This window comes from Manis pentadactyla, chromosome 5 (genome assembly GCF_030020395.1).
Source record: "Manis pentadactyla isolate mManPen7 chromosome 5, mManPen7.hap1, whole genome shotgun sequence".
Taxonomy (NCBI): Eukaryota; Metazoa; Chordata; class Mammalia; order Pholidota; family Manidae; genus Manis; species Manis pentadactyla.
In genome coordinates, this window is record NC_080023.1 from 172930195 (window position 1) to 172949047 (window position 18853).

The 18853-nt window shown below is 47.6% G+C and overlaps 1 long non-coding RNA gene across 1 annotated transcript; it reads left to right on the top strand.

The window, feature by feature from the left end:
• Nucleotides 1–1483: 1483 nt before the first annotated feature.
• Nucleotides 1484–18567, top strand: LOC130683910 (uncharacterized). Its single transcript, XR_008998030.1, has 4 exons — nucleotides 1484–1625; nucleotides 11451–11539; nucleotides 15996–16186; nucleotides 18298–18567. It is a non-coding gene; the product is annotated as an uncharacterized LOC130683910 (long non-coding RNA).
• The last annotated feature ends 286 nt before the right edge of the window (nucleotides 18568–18853 follow it).

Below are 18853 nucleotides of genomic sequence, written 5' to 3' on the forward strand. Positions count from 1 at the left end.
AGTGGTTTGTTTCTGGGGAAGGGAGCAGAAAAACTGGGGTGCTTAGGGGTGGGAGAGAGGCTTACATATTCCCATATAACCTTTTGTATTGTGTCTGAGACTTTGTACGTAATGTTAGTAACGGATATGTGTGTGTGTATTTTTAAGAAAAGATAAAACAGAGAAACAGCTGATGGGTCTATGAGAGAAGATTCTTTAAACCCTTGTGGGTAAATATTCCTTCTCAGAGCACATGATGGAGACACGAGTGGAGTCTGCAACTCTCCGTTTCTGAAAGGGCTTCTGCCTTCATTTAGATCAAGCATCTAGGTTCCCTCAGATGCTCCCTCCGAGGGCAGCCCCAGCTTACATTTGATGACATGCACGTCCTTAGATGCTGCCAGCTCCATGGAGCTGCTCAGCGACCCCAGATGCCTCTGGGAAGGGTCAGCATTCACTGTAATCACGATTCCTGTCGCACTGGTGTCCAGTCATTAAAAAAAATCCCCTCTGGCTGTAGCCCACGTTGCTGACCACAGTCTGTGCAGAGGGCAAGGCAGCCTCTGTTGCCCCCTGTGACACCACAATTTGGGGCAGTCTCTGATGTTCCCTGGGGACTGCCCCAGTCTGGCTGAAGATGCCCTTTGCGGCTGACCTCCCCTCTCTACTGCATTGCTCTTCTCTTGGAAGGGCTTTGGGTACAAGTGCAGACGCATCACTTCCAGGAAAGACCGGCTCCACCGTCAGGCGTGTACAGACGGGACTGGCTCTCCTGGGCACACAGAGCAGGAGAGAGAGAGCCACTGCCCTCCAGGAACTGGCCTCGCTGCCACCACACCAGACCTCAGGTCCCCTGAACTTTTGTCTTATTTGTCCCGATTCCCCTGTCTCATCATCTTGCAGGACTCAGCGAGAATGACGGAGGTCAGGCCATATGCTAAGGCTTTACATACAGCCCACATATGTACCCATGAAGTAGCCAAGAAGTGAGTCATTTTGAACCAGTGTTCGCCATATGGAAAAACCAAGGTGCAAAGAAAGCAGAGAACTTGACCAAAGGCTCACAGATGAGGCCTAGAGTGTGGAGTCGGGGTTTAAACCCAGGTGTCAGGCCACCACCCCACTCCTGTGCTCATAGGAGATGTCACCAATGGGTCCAGAACGCTGCCCTCTCAGCCCAGATGCACCCTCAAAACTCAGGAGAAATTCTAGGCAGTCACCGTTAATCAAGAAGGCCACACACTCTGTGAGGCTGCTACCCAGTCAGGTTAGGGCAGCAGTTCCCCAGCACTTCCCAGTGTGGGGCGCTCAGTCACTGTGTGTGGGAGGGAAGGGGGGGGTAGGCCATGTGGCAGGGAAGGCGAGCTGTCTACAAAGTTCATCCTCTGTTTATTCCTGTAACGCACCTCGTAGCCTGCTTTGCTGCTGGTTGTAGGCAGGTGACCAGCTCTCGCCCGGGAAACAGGAGCAGAAGTGAGAATGTTCTGAGCTGGGGTGTGGCTCCTCCTGCCTCTCTCCTGCTGGCTGCTCGCAGGCGGCAGCATCCTCCTAGTGGGCTGTGGAGCTGCAGGGTGGAGCTGGGACTCTATATCCCTGCAGCAGGCAGAGCCACCTGCCATTGGCTGTTACATGGGCGAGGAATAAAGGTAGGTGGGGACGCGTCTCCTCGAGCAACTCCAGGCAGCCTCTGCCACCCAGGTAACTTCTCTCAAGCAGGCTGTGTGTGAGGCCATCACTCAAGCACCTGCAGCTCCGGGCGTGCACATGCCACCTGGAAAGGGGTTCTGGGCCGAGGGCTGAGCATCTGCTACAGGGGCTACCTTGGATCAGGGTGGGGAAGGGGCTGAATAGAAGACTGAGCTGGTGCACAGTGGCCAGTCTCGCACTGGGTGCTCCAAGCCCATGACCTCACTGGGTCTCACTGATCCAGCCCCAGGCAGTCGGTGCCCTCATTGCTATTGTTCCATTTTATAGATGTGGATATTGGGGCTTAGAAAGCCTAAGGGATCTCCCCAAGGACCCAGCTGTTGGAAGCGGCAGAGCAGGAGTTTGAACGCAGGCAACGGGACTGGGGAGCTGCACACATACCACTGAGTACCTCTGCGTCCTGCACGCGGGAGAGAGGGGTGGGGGCGGGCAGGAAGAGCGATGCCTCACGCCTCAGCATCTGGACATTTCCACGTCGGAAGCTGCCTGGCCTTCGTCTCCAGGTGTGGCACAGCCAGGAAAGCAGCTGGCAGAGTGGCTGGTCTGGCAGGGACCCCACCCTGGGGTTGCAGACAGGGCGAGGCCCGCGGCTCTCGGCTCGGGGTCTGCCCTGGTGGCTGCCCTGCTGCTGTGCAGACGTCGCTCTGACTCAGACGCTGCCCAGCCTCCCGGTTTGCTGATTTTGCAGAATAAGCAGTCCCGAGCGGTTGCCTGAGTGCCTCTGGGATGCCTGGTTTTCCTGGGAGTGGTGGAAACAGAGAGGATGTTTAAGTCAATGTGTGACATGCGCTGACCGAACTGGTCGGTCCCCCCAGATACGCAGATCCCAGGCTCTGCACCGCCAGTGAGAGGGCGTGAGGCACGTGACTTACCCCTCCCCGCCTGTGGGTGATAACAGGCTCCCCCTCTCAGGGGCTCAGTGGGAACTGATCCGGACTGGCTTTCCTCTCCCACCTCTCAAGCCCTTGTGTAGCACAGACTGGCAAGCTCCCCGGACCATCAAACCGGGAAACCCACCCTGCGCCCTCCGAGGGCAGCTCCTCTCTGCTTTCTGCCTGCGTGTGTGCACAGGGCAGCGCGTTCAGGTGGTGGTTTCTTATGTCTTGTCCAGCACCTACAGTTGTTACCAGAAGCTGCGAGTGCACGCCACCTGGCTCCACACCCACACCGCCCCTGCAGGGGGAGAGGAGCTGAAGCTCAGAGGGGCGAAGCAGCATGTGCCCCCTGCTTCCCAGCTGCGCAGTGCTGGGGCTTGAGGTGGGCCAAGAGTGCTACCCAGCCTCCCTGACCTCCCCCCCCAACACACTGATTCATTCGTTCTTCATAGGAATATTTACCAAGTGCCTAAGTGCCAGGCGCTGTGCCAGGTCCTGGTGACACAGCCGTGCATTCTTAGACTAGCGCCCTGCACTCAGGGTCCTTGCATTCTAGCAGCAAAGGCAGACAAGTGAATGACCCAGGAAATAAGGTAACTGTGGGCAATGGCCGGTGCACCAGAGAGGGGACAGGATGATGGGGGAGCTGGTGATGAGCAGGGGCAGCTCTGGTGGTGGCCTGGGTTTGGAGTGAGAAGTAGGTAGGAAGAGAGGGAGGCGGGGAGCCTGTGCATTTCTGGAGCAAGGACCTCCTGGCGGGAGAAGGGAGCACGCCTGGCTGTTCCTGGGACATGAAGGGGGCCTTGCCCGGCAGAGGGCAAGGACCAGGCAGGGAGGTGAAGGCCCTGCCCCTCCATCCTCCGCACCCCCCCACCCCCCTGCCCCCGCCCTGCCCAGCTCACCCTAGCCCCAAGAGAACCCTTTTGCAGCACCCAAACGACAGTTTAGGACTCAGAGACCCTGAAGGCTGAGCCTCTGGGCTCCTCCCTCCTTAGCGGGCAGAACAGGTGGAGAAAACGAGACAAGGTGACAGGCCCTGTATTGGTGGTGCTGAAGATTCTGCAAAATAGTAATGCTCTGAAGTAGAAACTACTAACTCCTCCTCTTATTGTTATTGCTATTATTGCCACAACCCTATTTAACAAATGAAGAACTCAAAGAGGCTAACTGACTTTTCTAGGGTCACACAGCTGGAAAATGGAAGAACTGGGATTGAACCCAGGCTAGTTTTACTACTCATTGGCCTGTAAGACAGGCCCCTGTGTGGTAAGCACTCCTCAGTCTGAGCTAATTCGCTTACTAATTAAAACTCCCTGTGAGGTTGCCATTCCACTTGCCATTATGTTTTCGCTCTGACTTAAAGCATCTCAGGGCACACACCCTGGCCCTGGGCCCTTAGAGCCAGGCTCCAACTATGGCCCAAGGACTCAATCCTGCCCTCTGCCTGTTTTAGAAATAAATTTTTAGGGAACACAGCCACACCCCTTTGTTTACAGATTGCCTATGGCTGTTTTCCTGCTGCAAGGGCAGAATTGAGTAGCTACACCTTCCAAGGCTAAACAGTTGTCTGGCCCTTTACAGAAAAGGGTTGCAGACTATTGGCCCAGAGGAACTTGCTCCCAGCTTCTCTGTCTGTAGAGGGGTGACTCTGAAAAGATGCCTCGAATACACAGAACCAGCCCAGGGCACAACAAAAATAGGCCCTTAAAGCAGGCAGTTCATTTTGCCGTGGCTTGGAGCAAATGCCCCTTCCCCAAGGGGAGATGTCACAGCCCTGGGAGGCCTGACCAGGGCCCTGTGTCTCTGTCCCTCCCCCAGGGTGCGTGAGGGTGGCTGGGAGCACAGCACAGCAGCATGCATGGGAAACTCCCTCTCCATATGGTGCCAGCAATCGTCAGACTTGCAAGCAGGAACACAGGGCACCCCATAAATTTGAATTTCAGATAAACAACAAAGTAAGTTTTTAGTATAAGTGCACCCCAAAAATTATACAGAATGAGCTTATACTAAAAAATTATTCTAAAAGTAACCTATTAATTTCTGAAGTTTTTATACTAAGTTCCAAATTTATTCTGCCAAAATCCTTAGTGTAAGTATGTCCCAAATATTGTGTGGGACATGCTTACATTAAAAATTATTCTAAAATTATTTTACTAAAGTTCTGATGTTATTCTACTACATTCCAAATTTGTCATGCCCAAATCCTTAGTGTAAGTATGTCCCAAATATTGCACTGGACATACTTAGGCTTTTAAGAAATCCATTGTTTATCTGCAAATCAAATTTAACTGGCTTCTCGTGTTTTGTCTGGGAGCCCTACAAGGGCATGAGTTTGGGAAGCAGAGAGGCGCTCAGGCCTGCAGGGACCTCAAGAAGACCGCACTCTCCCCAGGTGGGTGTGTTCCCGAGTGGAAAGGGGGCACAGCCCCAGCAAGCCTTCAGTGCCCTTCCCCAGATGGTTTTAGGGCAGGAAACCCTCAAAGGTGAGCTGCTTCTATTTTCCAAGGGGGGGGGCTTCCAAAATCTAATTCTGGAATGCAGGGTCTATAGCTTTAAGGCAGCCAGAAGCTGTTTCTGAGCTAAAGATGAGTTGTTGTTTTATTTTAATTGTGGAGGTGGTTTTGTTCTGTTGCTTTACATGCTGAGCTCTGGTTTTCCTGTCCCAGCTCTTTGGCCGTGGTTTTCCTCTTTCTCTCGGCCTCCCTCTCCCTTGTCTTTCTCTGTTGTGTCACTTGCTCAGGGGAGTGTGCAGGAGATTAAATGCCTCTGACAGGTGACAGGACAGAACCAACGTCATGGTGGGTTTGCGGCCGTCATCCCGGGGGCAGAAGCGAGGGGCGAAGAGGCTTAGGAATGAAATGGAAACAAATCGAGATGGAGATGTGGCTGCTGCACAGAGGCCTGAAGCCAGGAGTTTCTGCTCTCTTTGGCCCTTCAAAATAATTATTGGGGGCATTACTCTCCAAAAGGGGGCCATGCAGCTGGCGGGCCTCCAAATAGGTCCCGGCAGGCAGCATGCAGTGCAGCCACCACCAGCTCCCGGAGCCCGCGTTGCGTCAGGGGTGCCCAGGCAGCGGGAGTGGGACTCTGCATTTTTAAGGAGCACCCTCCTGATGGTAATGCACAGTTAGAGGTAAAAGGCAAGGACCAGTACCTTTCTCAGGATGTGACCCTCTCCCAGCTTAAACACAGCTTGAAGTCCGTGGGCTGCTCACTGCTCCGAGGAGGAAGCCCCTTAGCCTGGCCCCCTCAAAGGCGCCCTTCAGGTGCTTCATCCCTCCGTCACTTACCAGCTGTATGAGGGAGGCCTGTGGGGGCCGGGCCCCAAGCAGGGAGACCAACGGAGAGGCCATGGGGGCCTGGAGGGGCCCAGAGAGAAGCGGTGTGGCTTAGAGAGAGGCTTGGATGATGGAAGTGAAGAGAGGTGGTCAGCTCCTGGCTCCTTCCCGAAGGTGCAGGCACGAGGAGCTACTGACAGAGGACACAAGCATATCAGAGGGAGGACTCAATGACAATTCAAACGTTTTCTTCTAATTAAGTGAAAATAAAGCCATTTCCCTCAATGGGAGCAGGGCACAGGGAATACACCATCCATGGTAATTATCACTGAATCATTTTATTGTAATAGTTGGGGCAGAGCAATACATATCTGGCCCATGTTCCTTCATGCACCAAGTCAAATCAGTCCTCAGAAAGGCAAGATTTTAAGACTGAATAAGAAACATCAAGCAAGGATGAGTGTGATTTGTCTTATACAGGAGGAAACTACTTTGTGGCCATACCTATGGAAAACTCCACTTTCTTGGCTAACACTGATAACTGTCTATTGTCGAGCACTGTGCCTCTGTGCCTTCTGATGTAAACACTAGTTAATATTTCCCCAAGTTGTGCATATTCTAGAGTGATTTGGAGAACAACTCTTTCCCCAACACTGTTCACATCTAATGGATTCTGAGGACAAACCAAATGGGGTGGGTTACCTGATTTTTGGAATTTTCCACACAAAAGCTCCCATCTCTGGAGGGTGCTCTTCAAAAGCTGAATATATTTTAAATGCATAGGGATGTGTGTAAGTCCATTGAGATGTTTTCCTGGGTCCTCTCCATGCTCAGGCTGGTTGAGCTGAAGTTTCCTTGGTAAACATTTCCTGAACTACAGAAGCACAATGAAAGGCAAATGACCACAAAACAAAACAAACCACTTTCCAAAAGGTCGAGGAGTCTTTGTAGATGTCAAGCGAGGCCAGGTGGGAAGTGGAGAAGAGGTCCCCACCCAAAGACGGCTGTATCACTGATGTTTCCAGTTAACAAAATGCAGCAGAATGTACTGCTGGGGAGGTTTGCTCAAATTGTAGACATTTCTTCTAAAACCATTCATAGCAATAATATATGATAGACACAAGTGACTGCTACTTGATAGATGCCAGCATCCATAATTATCATCACCCTGGACGGTGCCAGCCATGGCCCATAGCCCTTACCTGTGTCGGCTCTGAGACCCAGAACAACCTGCAAGGGACCTGTTTGTACAGTCACTGGCCTTGATGCCCATCGGCCCAAGAATCTCCCCTCCCGTGCCATGTGCATTCCCCTCAAAATCTCTTACTGCCCCAGCCCACTTCGTAGCCCAGACTCGGCACAGCCATCTTGTTCAAGTTCGCAACTCATCTCCCATCATTTATAATCATTTGTCAAGTTTCATTTAAAATGAAAATCCATTTAATGAAATATTTCTGTTTAAATACCACCACATTAGATTTGCAAAAAATGAACCCATCTTGAATATATTTAAGCAAAAATCAATAAAGGTTAATAGCATATTGCTAGAACATCACAGTGACAGAAAGCAAATAATTCCCTTTGTAATTGAATAGTGCCACTGGAGTGTGGGGGGAAGCCCACAATGACAGTCCTACCGTATCTTTTCAAATGGTGTGTGAAATTCAACCACTGGGCTGTGATAGCCACATACAATTCAAATTTGACTAATTAGGTGAAATGTGCAATTTTCCATTTTTTAATAAGAAACAGGGATGGCAAGGCAGTTTTGAGAGGGTAGGGCCGAAAGGGGTGGGGGAAAAAATCATGGGAAGATAGCAAAGTCTTTAACAATAATGTAATTTTAAAAAAAGGATTTAATTGGAATCTATTAGGAGACAAGCCAGCTGGTCTGAAAGACAAGATTAAAAATATTTCATTAATGCGCACGTGACTTTGGGAAGACATGCTCCAGGAACTTATCATTTTCCTGAGTCATTTACCATCCAGCACATTCTCCAAAGAAAAGGGGACTTTGGCATGGTAGGGCCCAAGAGACTTTGGAGTTTTTCTGGGCTTGTGATTGGTTTTCCCCCATGGGGATGGATATCTGTCCTTGCTTTTGAACTTCAATATCCCCCCTTCCTCACACTACATTGAGTGTTCTTGGGGAAACCTTATCTCCTCTATTCTTAGCCCTGAATTTTGAGTCAAGACATATCCCAACACCTGCCTCAGGATGGGCCCTGATGGGCTAAAGTCAGTGATCCTCTTCTACCTCTGGGTCCCAGACCATGGCTTGGTGAATGGGCACATCACAAAATCCACATTAAAACGGAATGAAGAACACATGCATTTCCTTGTTCTGTCAACTGAGATGGACTAGAAGCCATGAGCCCCAGTAGCAATGAGCATACTTGGCATCTGGAGTCCAGATCCTAGTTGCTGACACCGTTCTTCAAGCCAAGGACCCAGGGATCCCTGGAGAAATGGCTGGAGCCCAGAACTGGGGTAGGAAATACACAAAATGAGCCTAAAGCACCTTGTAGTGCCACAAAGTATGGAAGCACCGAGAAAAGAACGGCCACCATGGTGAAGCATGTGAGAGACCCAGGAACCAACCGAAGAGCTCCCAATGGCCAAAGCTAGAACAGTTCGAGCAGGAAAACAGAGCAGTGTTAGGTTATAATGCAAAGTACAATATAAATATGCACGATCCATACTGATATAAATAAATGGTGCATAAATCATTCAATAAAAATAGACAAGTCTCTCTCGCAGAAAAATTCCAAATAATTTATGCAGACACTTCGGCTTCCATGAGGTGGAGAACATCCCCCACTCTTAAGAATGGGCTGCACTCAGTGAGTTCCTCTCAAAGAACAAGTATGGAGGAAAAATAATCACTTTACAGGGGAGAAACATGGTAAGCACAGCCTCAGCCGGGTGATCTAGGGCAATATCAATACTGATAAATCATGTTGCTAGCATGTATCCTTGATAGGATGCAAGGGGAAGGGAACATTACCCCTGGAGTCTTCTTGCCTCAAACCCATAACCTCAGACAAATCAGAGAAAACAGCAGACAAATGTGAACTGAGGGTTTGTCTACAGAACACCTGACCAGTCCTCCTCCAAACTGCCAAGGTCACCCAGAACCAGGGCCGTCTCAGGAACTGACATGGCCAAGGACGTCCTAGGGAATGTGACTGAATGGCCTGTGGTGCCCTGGGTGGGATCCGGGATCAGAAGAAGGACATTAGGGAAAAGCTGAGGAAATCTGAATACACTTTGGACTTCAGTTCATAATAATGTATCAATATTAGTTATTAGTTGTGACAATAGCCCCATATTCATCTAAGATGTTAATATCAGAAGGAACGGGGGTGGGCCATATGAGAACTCCCTGGACTGTCTTTGAAATGTTTTCTGTAAATCTGGAACTATTCTAAAATCTTAAAAATATTGTTTCTAAAGCAGATATGAAGAAGATATTTATTGGGACTTCTGGGAAAATAAAGCTCCCTTGTGCTAGAGTGTAGAGTGTGAGAATGTGGACTCTAAAACTGGGTGCACCATTTTGGTACCAAAGACGGAATGGCTGGAGCTGCTGGAGGGTGTTAGGAATAACCTGAGGATGAGCTCACACTGCAAAGTGAAGAAAGAAGAGGTACAGAGAAATATCATTCTTGGGGGAGTATGGCATGTGGGGCTGGATCAAGCCTTGCCTGAAGCTCACATCATTCTTGACTTTCCTGATTCTGAGCCAATAAATAGATCCCTTTATTATTTAAGTGGGTTTTCTGTCCATTGGAACATCATGATAAATTATACATCATTGAGAATTATTCCCCATCTTCTCTGATCTATTCAGTGATCCCCAAAGTCTGAAATCATATATTCTGTTGTGCTTGGTGTAAATTGCTAACAAAGTGTGAGTAGTGTATTCTTTGGGGATACTTCCCCACTCTTTCAAAGGGCAGAGATAGTAAGGTGCATGGGCTGGGGGCTGCAGGGACCCTGGGCTGGTCTTTAGTTCCCACCAAATAATCTCTCTTCTCAGTGCAGAAGCTGTTGCCAGAGGATAATTTCTGGAACATTCTTCTGACTCAACTGGGACTTGAGCTCATTGCTTCTCTGTTTTATGTGGTTTGTGGCTATTTGTTGTTTTATTTAGGGATGGCATGGGTGGGGTGTGACTGTGGTTTGGGTTTTCATGTCTGTTCTAGACTTCGTTGGAAGATCATTCTCTTGCAGGCCCACCCCACCACTCATGGTGGGGCTTCTATTTGTTATTTTTCAAAAACTTTTCATGCAGATTATTTAACCTGGCAAAATTTTAGAAGTAGGATGCCGCTTATGTAAATAAGCAATCAAACATTTCTAAATTGACCCTGCTCCCCCAGGGAAGGGACCATCTCTTAATCATCTTCATTTTCCTTATACCCAAGTTCCTGGCAAGTCAGTAAATGAGCTGCACTGCTGCTCCATGTACACAGAGGGGGAACCTGAGACATGGGCAGGCAAGACACTGAGTGTCAGGGGCAGGATGTACCTGATTCTGTCTGGCTATAGAGCTTCTTGTTTCTCTGCATCCCTCAACATGTGCCCAAGTGTCAGCCTTCCAAGATTTCCTTATATGAAGTGTCTTCTTGCCTGAGTGGCCAATATCCCAAATCTTCCAGAATCCTTTGATAAATTCTGGTAAATTGTGGCTGCAGGCAGTTGAAATGCCATGCCTGCTAACATCCAGGGAGGCAGGCTCAGTGCTTTGAACTGAATCCTTTAATCTCCTCCATAGCTACAAAGGAAAGAGGGTTCTCCTAAGGCTGTCAAATCAAACCATTATGGTTTGTGTGAAAGGTGTGACCCCAAACTGGAGACACACACCTGACCTTTTACCGGCTCTTTAATGTTCTTTAATTCAGCTGCATAGGATTCTAAGAGGTTATATCAAAAGTCACCTTTATGCCCCCAACCTCCTGATATGTAAAATCCTAAACTCCTCAGCTTTCTTGATTTCATTTCCTCTTAATGTCACATTAGTTCCTGCTTTGAAGGAATCCATCCATCCACCCACCCACCCACCCATCCATCCATCCACTCACACATCTATCTATCCATCCATCCACCCACTCATCCATCCAACAGATCTTTGCTGAGTATCTGTATGTGCCAGGCACTGTTCTGGGGCATGGTCACAGCTGCGATGAGACAAGCAAGGTCTGTTTGCAGCCAGATATTGCTCAGTTAATGACTCAAATCTGCAACTCTATCCCCCTAAGTATGCAAAGACGGTAGGTCTATTTCAGTGCAAATATTTACCAAGGATACTTTATACTTAGATGGGCTAGAAAAGGTCCAGGCGTGAGCCTTCATCTTTGCAAGAGGTGTGCACAGTCCGTGAGTTTTGCACCACGCTAGGGGAAGATGCTGAAGTCAGTGAGAAAGACAAACATTCATTCTGGCAAAACCCTTGAAAATTCCTGAGCCATCCTCAGAGTGCTCGGTTTGTGCATCCAGTCCTGTATGGTAGTGTGTGTACAGAAATGTATAATGCGCATAAGCATATGCCATGTGTCACAAAGAGTAAATATGCAGAATTCATTGACAGTGTTTTCTTTGACAGCAGAAGGCGCGCACAGACAGTGTCACAAGAATGCCTTCCGCCTGACCTCCTTCCTGCTCTCAGCTTGGCCACAGTGCAGGCTTCCTGTCAAGGTCAGTCGAGGCTTTATACTTACTTCCTGAAACCAATACAATATTGTAGATCAACTGTACCTGATACAAATATATAAAAATATATAAATATATTTTATATGTTTATAATATATAAACATTTAAAAATTATAATTTTATAATATATATTATATCCTATACTGTACATGATACATATTTATAATTTTATATATTTATATTATATAAAAGTCTTAAAATAAATTTTATAAAATATAAAATTTTATATAATTTATATCTAAATAAAAATATATATTTTATAAACTATAAAAATTTTTTTTTAAAGACTTTATTTACAATGGAGAGGAGGGAAGGCATCTCTGTGTCCACTCTATGAGATACAATTATTTCTATTTAATTGAGGAGGAGGAAGGCTCAGGAGGAGTGTGGTAGCTTATTTTTATTATATTCTCCCTGTCTACAAGCAGCAGGTCACCCCATTCCAGGAGACCCCAGGACAGCTGCCCTTCCCCCTCCCCACCATAAATGGACACGGGGAGGGAAAGTATTGTTGTGGGACCATCAAGAAAGAAAGAAGGTACTTGAATGTCTATTTCTACTGGGTGATTGACTGATCATGTGACAAATGTTTGTTGACTGACTAAAAGGAGAATGGAACCACTGTATTCCCCTTAGAGGTTCTGTTGAAACATATCATAGACGGAAGAACTGGAGGGAGGGGATAAGGAAGATGTGCTGAGGGAAACAGGCGAGGTCGGATCTTCCTGATTTCCCGTTTAACGGCATCCCTGAGGCCAAGTGGCACCTCTGCCTTAACTAGTGTAGAAATTAGCTAATAACAACAATAAACAACAATAATTAGCATTTATTGAGAACTTATTCTGTTCTTGACTATCCATGAGTTATACAGCAAAATCCCCGTCCATTGCAGTTTCAAATAAGACAATTGTTCAGATGTAAATGGCAAGTAAATGTAAGTAGGTAGAGGGGAAAAAATTCTGCCTTTCCCCCAACTCAAGGAGCAAATTAAGAGCTTGTTTCAGAATCAAACATCCCTGAATTCAAACCCTGGTTTTTCTACTACCTAGTTAGAGGGCCTTGGGCAAATCATGCTGCCCTTCATCCATCTGTCCATCCGTCCATCCGTCCATCCATCCACTCAACAAATACTAACAAAGCACCTACTATATGCACTAGGCATTTGAGAACTGAAACCAACAGAATTCACCTGTCTGTGTTAAACAATACAGAGACCAAGCAAAAGTAATGGGGTTATTTACTGCAAGAGATATGTGCTCCTGAGAGATAAGACTGTCAACTAACTAAACAGTGTCCTTATTAAGAGCTTCTTCTGGAAAGGGCCTGTGGTCAGTGGAACAATAGCCCCCAAAGTCTGTATTCTAATCCATGGATCCTGTGAATATATTTTGCTTCCCTTCAAAGGGACTTTGCAGATGTGATTAAGTTAAAGCTCTTGGGATGGGAGATCATTCTGGATTATCTGGGTGCATCCAGCGTCATCACAAGGGTCCTCACGGGGGAGAGAGGGAGCAGAAGAAACACCAAAGTACCTTGTGAGAAGGCCTCAAACGGCTGTTGATGGAGGAAGTGGCCACAAGCTAAGGAATGTGGGGGCCTCTAGACCCAGACAAGACCAAGAAACGCATCCTTCCCAGAGCCAGGGAAGGAGACAGCCCTGCCCACACCTTGGTTTTAGTCTAGTTGGACCCGTTCCAGACTTTTGACCTCTGGAACTGCAAGATTTATACATTCGTGTTGTTTTAAGGCACCAAGTTGGCAGTGATTGGTTATAGCGGCCACAGCGAATGAATACAAGATCGGATAGGAAATATTTTCAGCTCTTTGGGCACAAGTTCTCTTTCCTAACTTCTCAACTTCGCCATTTTTGGTAAATGAATGAGTGTGGTTGGATTTGGCCCATGGGCCATGGATGTTGCCTCCTGTCCTAGCACACTAAATAGGAATTTGTAACAGTGGCAACTTCAGAGTGTTGTTTTGTGAGTTTTAAATGAAATGATGCATATGAAGCCTTTGGCAGTGCCTGAGAAATAGCAGGAGCCCAATAAATGTTTATTATTACCATTTTAAAAAATCAATGTTATTGTAGCAGTGATGTGAGGAGGAGTATACTTGATATTTCCAGCAGCCTGCCAGTCAGAACACTGTAAGGATAGGCCGAGAATCATCTATTTGTCAGGCATTTCCGATCAGAGCTCCCTTCTAGCACTGCATGGGCGCCATGTAAGGGAAAAACAGCTTGGGCTGGAAGAATAAACAAGAATTGTCTTTACCTGAAAATGACAACTTGGAACAGGTATGATGAGAAACAAATGTCTCCAGGTCACAGGATCTTCCTGGCTTTGAGTGGCACAGGGCTGTCCTGTTACTATTTCCCTATTCCAGCATTGACATATTTTATTACTAATTGCTTTTTCAAACCTCATCAATGATCTTTTGCACTTTCTGCAAAGAAATGTTGAAAGCTTTTAATGAAGAAATTAATTATGTGTAGTCTTGAATGCAAATTAGACTAATTAATTGTAGCATTGATACCCTCTCCTGGCACAAAATATGAGAACTAGCATTATACATATTTATAAGGTACAGTACATTTTGACAGATGCCTGCAGATTGTGATGAAAAGGTGGTCAAGGTGTCTAAAAGGACGCCTTTGCTCTGACAGATAAATATGGTTGCATTTCATGAGAAGCTCGGTTTAGTTGTCAACAATTGTGACTTTGGAATCTTGGGATGTGAAAACTTTGGGCATAACATGGATTTTTCCATAAAATGGAAAACTTGAATGGAGCGGAAGTGACTGGAACCAGGATTGAGTGTGTCCCAGGAAAATTCATTTGAGAGTTCTTGGTTCCCACCATGCAATTCTCTAAGAGCCATTTCCTTGGGGGCTGGATGACTGAGTGGTTGGGGTTTTCCTCTTTTTATTTATTTATTTTTAATTATTTTATTATTTATTATTTTGTTACCATTAATCTACAATTACATGAAGAACATTATGTTTACTAGGCTCCCCCTTCACCAAGTCCCCCCCACATACCCCTTCACAGTCACTGTCCATCAGCGTAGTAAGATGCTGTAAAATCACTACTTGTCTTCTCTGTGCCGCACAGCCTTCCCCATGCCCCCTCGCACATTATACATGCTAATTGGGGGTTTTACTCTTTTTAAAGCATTTTGTTCCAAGCCTGAGAACAGAATGCATATCCATGTGAATATCCCTTGGCCATTGGGAGACTGTGTCCTGTTGCACAGACCTCTGTGCTAACTGAAGACTCCATTGAGAAGAAAAATGGCCACAAGATTTTATAGCTTCTCCCCATCAAGAAGTCGAGTTTGTATTCCCACCCTTAGGACCTTGGCTTGGCCATGGGACTTGCTCTGGCCAACAGAACTTTAGCAAACATGATACAAGCATAAGACAGATAAGTGCTTCTGCCCTGGATTTGACAGCCTCTCTGCCTGCTGGAAACCCTCCTGCTACCATGAGAATAAGCACATGGAGACAGGCCCTGCCATCTCACATGAACCGCAGACATGTGAGTGAGGCCATTCTAGACCAGCCTGCCCCCACAGAGTCAAGCCAGACCAGAGGACTTCCTGTCAATCAATAGAATCAAGAAAAGTTTCAAAAAAGCATATTTGCTGTTCTACACCACCAAGTTTGGAATGGTTTGTTATGCAGCAAAAACTAGCTGACACAAGTTAGCACCAAAATTTCAGAGCACTTTCCACCTACATTTGGGGGGAGGAGGGAGGTTTGTTTGTGAGTAACAGGTACAGCTTCCTAGGAAGACTTCCACAGATACAGACCAGTCTCTGGGGAAAGACAGACAATAAAGAGGCAAACAGGTCGATATTTCATTACAAATTAAAGGAAATGAGTTGGACAAACAGCAAGGGAAGACCCTTGCTCGGAGCATGTGTGGCGGACTATTGGGGTCTCCCAACAGCTCTTTCCTCCATCTTCTTCCTCCGTCATCTTCCTTTCTGGCCAAGCCCTCAGAGGCCATGACAGAGGCTGGAAGTGCCAGAGGCTCATTTCCCAGCCTCCTCTGCAGCTAGGAATGGGCACGTGACCGAGTCCTGGCCAGTGGGAGCCCAGGGGAATCTGCGGGGGGAATCCTTGCACAGGCGGCCTTTCCCTCCCGCCTTCTCTGATGGGGTGGGTGTAGCCTCCTGCCGCAGGCAGAGTTCCCAAATGTCCCCTCTGTTTCCTGCCCTGAGCCCCCGACCTGTGAATATGCTGAGATGTCACTGCCATGATTATGCTACATTAAATGGTCAAAATAATTTTGTGATGGAATTAAGGCCACCAGTCTGTTGACTTTGAGTTAATCAAAAGGGAGATCATCGGCGTGGTGTCTATCTAATCACATGATTCCCTTAAGAACAAAGTTATCTCCAGTTTGATTTGAGGACTTGTCTCTTCCCTTCAAAGGCACAAACTCCCAAGGCCACAAGCATCTGTGAGAGAAGCTGGGTGGTCATCGAAGGCAGCAGGAACAGTGACGGGGAGAAAAACAGACTTGAGACGAGGAGAGAGATGGCTGGGCTTCTCCCCGCATTCCAGCCCCACAGAAGGCCCGGCTACACCCCAGCCACCGGGACCTCTTAGATATCACCACCTCCGTAAGTAATTTCTCTCTTTTACTTATTTCAGTTTGGTGTGAATATCTTTGGAGCAAAAAGTGTTCTACCCAATACAACAGCTTTCTCTACCAAGAGGCAAGTTATAGATGGTTAACGTGATCAGCCACAACCCCCACTTACATCCAAACTGGCACCTTCTTGTTCTAATCAGTCTCACCCATGGGCAAGCAAATGCCCTAGACTGTGGCCACAGTGGGGTTTGAGAATTTGGAAGTGAATTCTGAGCAACTCTTACAGCGATTTGACGCTGCACCACATCTGCGCATCAGTGCGGCATCTCACTGAATAGCGTATAGACGGTGCGGTGTGGCGGGGTCCCACGCTGGCACTAGCCATGCACGGGGGGATCACGTACTGGTCTCAATGTGTTGACAGAAACAGGGACCCTTCACCACCACCGGCAGCTTGTGAAGCATCCTCCGGGCTTGGGCACATGGAGTATCAGGCAGGTCTCACAGTTTGAGGCAATCTGTTGAGTTCAAGCCCAGCAATCCTTCCTGGAATAAATGAAGGAGTGTCACTCTTTCATTTCCTGTGGGAGACCCTCTTAGACCTCTCTCTTCCTTAAGACCCCCTTCGGCAGAGAGACAAGGCCCAAGTGCCACCATTTCTGCTCAGGCTTCCATGGACCATGAGAGATGGAGTGTCAGAAGGGGGAGGTTTTCCAGCCAGCGCTTCCCGGTTGCGTCCTTGGCCTGAAGGTGCACTGAGGAAAGAACCCCATTAGCAGCACTGCCCGGTGTGTCCCTTCCCTGCTAGCTGGGGATGGGAATGGCGCTGGAGCAAGATTTGGCGAGCTGGAACTGGAAAGGACCCGCAGCATGACTTGACTACCCCGTTTGGGAGAAACTGCAGTCATATTGTCAGTCAAAGGGCCTAAGGCCATTCAGGAAGATAGTCACATCCTGAGAATTACCTGGGGCCTTGAGCCTCTGGCGCTAACTTACCTTATTAGGTTACTGAGGCAGCGGCTGCAAGAGATCAACGGAATAGTGGCTAGGACTGGATAGGCGTCGGTTTCTCTTTTATATCTCAGTGTAGTCATGCGGGCTGCTGGTGTCAGAAATCCAGGCACCTTCTCTATTTTTTCTCTTCAACCTTCAGCAGAAGGCATCCATTTCACAGTCTATCCTGAGGGATGAGGGTTTAACAGGATGATTTAAGTTACAGAAAAATCACCTGCCTTCAGTGGGAGAAGGTGGGCATGCATGGGAGCTGGCCAGGGAGTTAAAAGCAGGAACCTGTCAGGATAGGATCCCGAGGTGGCCAAACAATAATGAAAACTAACAAAGGGACCCTGTGTAAGATGATAGAGGGCCATCCATACTTGGCATCACTGTCTGGAATTCAATAGGGAGTGGTGGGGACTGTGGCAAACTGGAGCATGCATGTCTGTCTGCAGGAGGGCTTTGCAATTTCAGAACTGCCAAAATTTGGGGCCAGGCATTCTTTGTTCTGGGGGCCCATCCCGTGCATTGTGGAAGGTTTGGCATCAGCCCTGACCTCTGCCCTCTAGAGGCCAGTAGCACCCCCCCAACCCCCATATGTGACAAAAATGCCTGCATATTTTGCCACATGTCTCCTGCAGGGTGAAACTACCCCCATCTGGGGAACACTGTCTTCGAGCAGCAGGCACCGCTCAGCCCCACCTATGGCTGACCTGTGGAAGTGCAGGCTCAGTGTTCCTAGGTCTTCCAATTCTGCAAAACTTCTTTTAAGTTTTACTGTTGGCAAAGAATTCCTTTTTTAAAAAGTGCCAGTCAATACCATGCGGGACAGACAAAAGCACACCCTAGGCCCAGCTTTGCAACCTTCGCACCAGCAGTCTGTTACAACCACGGAGGCAAGAAATGGTAGATGTGACTCATATGGATTTATTATGTTCCCCAAAGGACCTGCTTTATGGAACCTTCCATTGAATAGCAGCTTATTCAATATTTGTTGAATGAGTGAACCAAAGAATTTGTCAGTTTATTAAGCTAATCCTGTGTATCCCTCCCTCTCCACCCCCTAATTTTTATTTGACATGCAAACCCCCGATCTTTCAGATCACTGAAGCCGCTTCTCTCCCCTTCCTGCCCCCCGTCCAGGGATTTAAGAGTTCAAAACATCATCTGAACTCACAAACCTGATTCTACACAGCTGCCAGCCTCTGCCCGCACCTTCGTTTGAAACAAGCCCTTCCAGAAACACACAGAAGAGCCACACCTACTCACTCTGCCATCTCCTTTTTCAGAGGGAAAAGCTAGGCCACGTGTGGGAAAATGCTGTTAGCTTAGTGGTGGTCAGGACGACCAGTTTATGTTGAAAATGTTCTGCTCTGGATAAAAGTAAATAAAACAAAACCTTGTTCCTTAGAATTCGCATCAATATTTATTGTTCACGCTGCTGACATTTTGGACAGCCCCCACCCCTCTCCCATGTGCCTTGTGGAAAGGGCTCCTGGTAACAGACTGGTTCTTGCTTCCTCCCCTCCCCTGTCTGTTTATCATTGGATGTTTCGACAGGCTTTGTCTCTTGTTTAGAGGTTCAGTGAAATTTTGCAGATTCAAGGATTTTGATTTCCAGAGTCGGCTCTGGCAGACGCCCCAGGACCCCCTCAGCTGGGATGCAAGTTGACAGCGAGCTCTAGGATCTGTGGGCAGT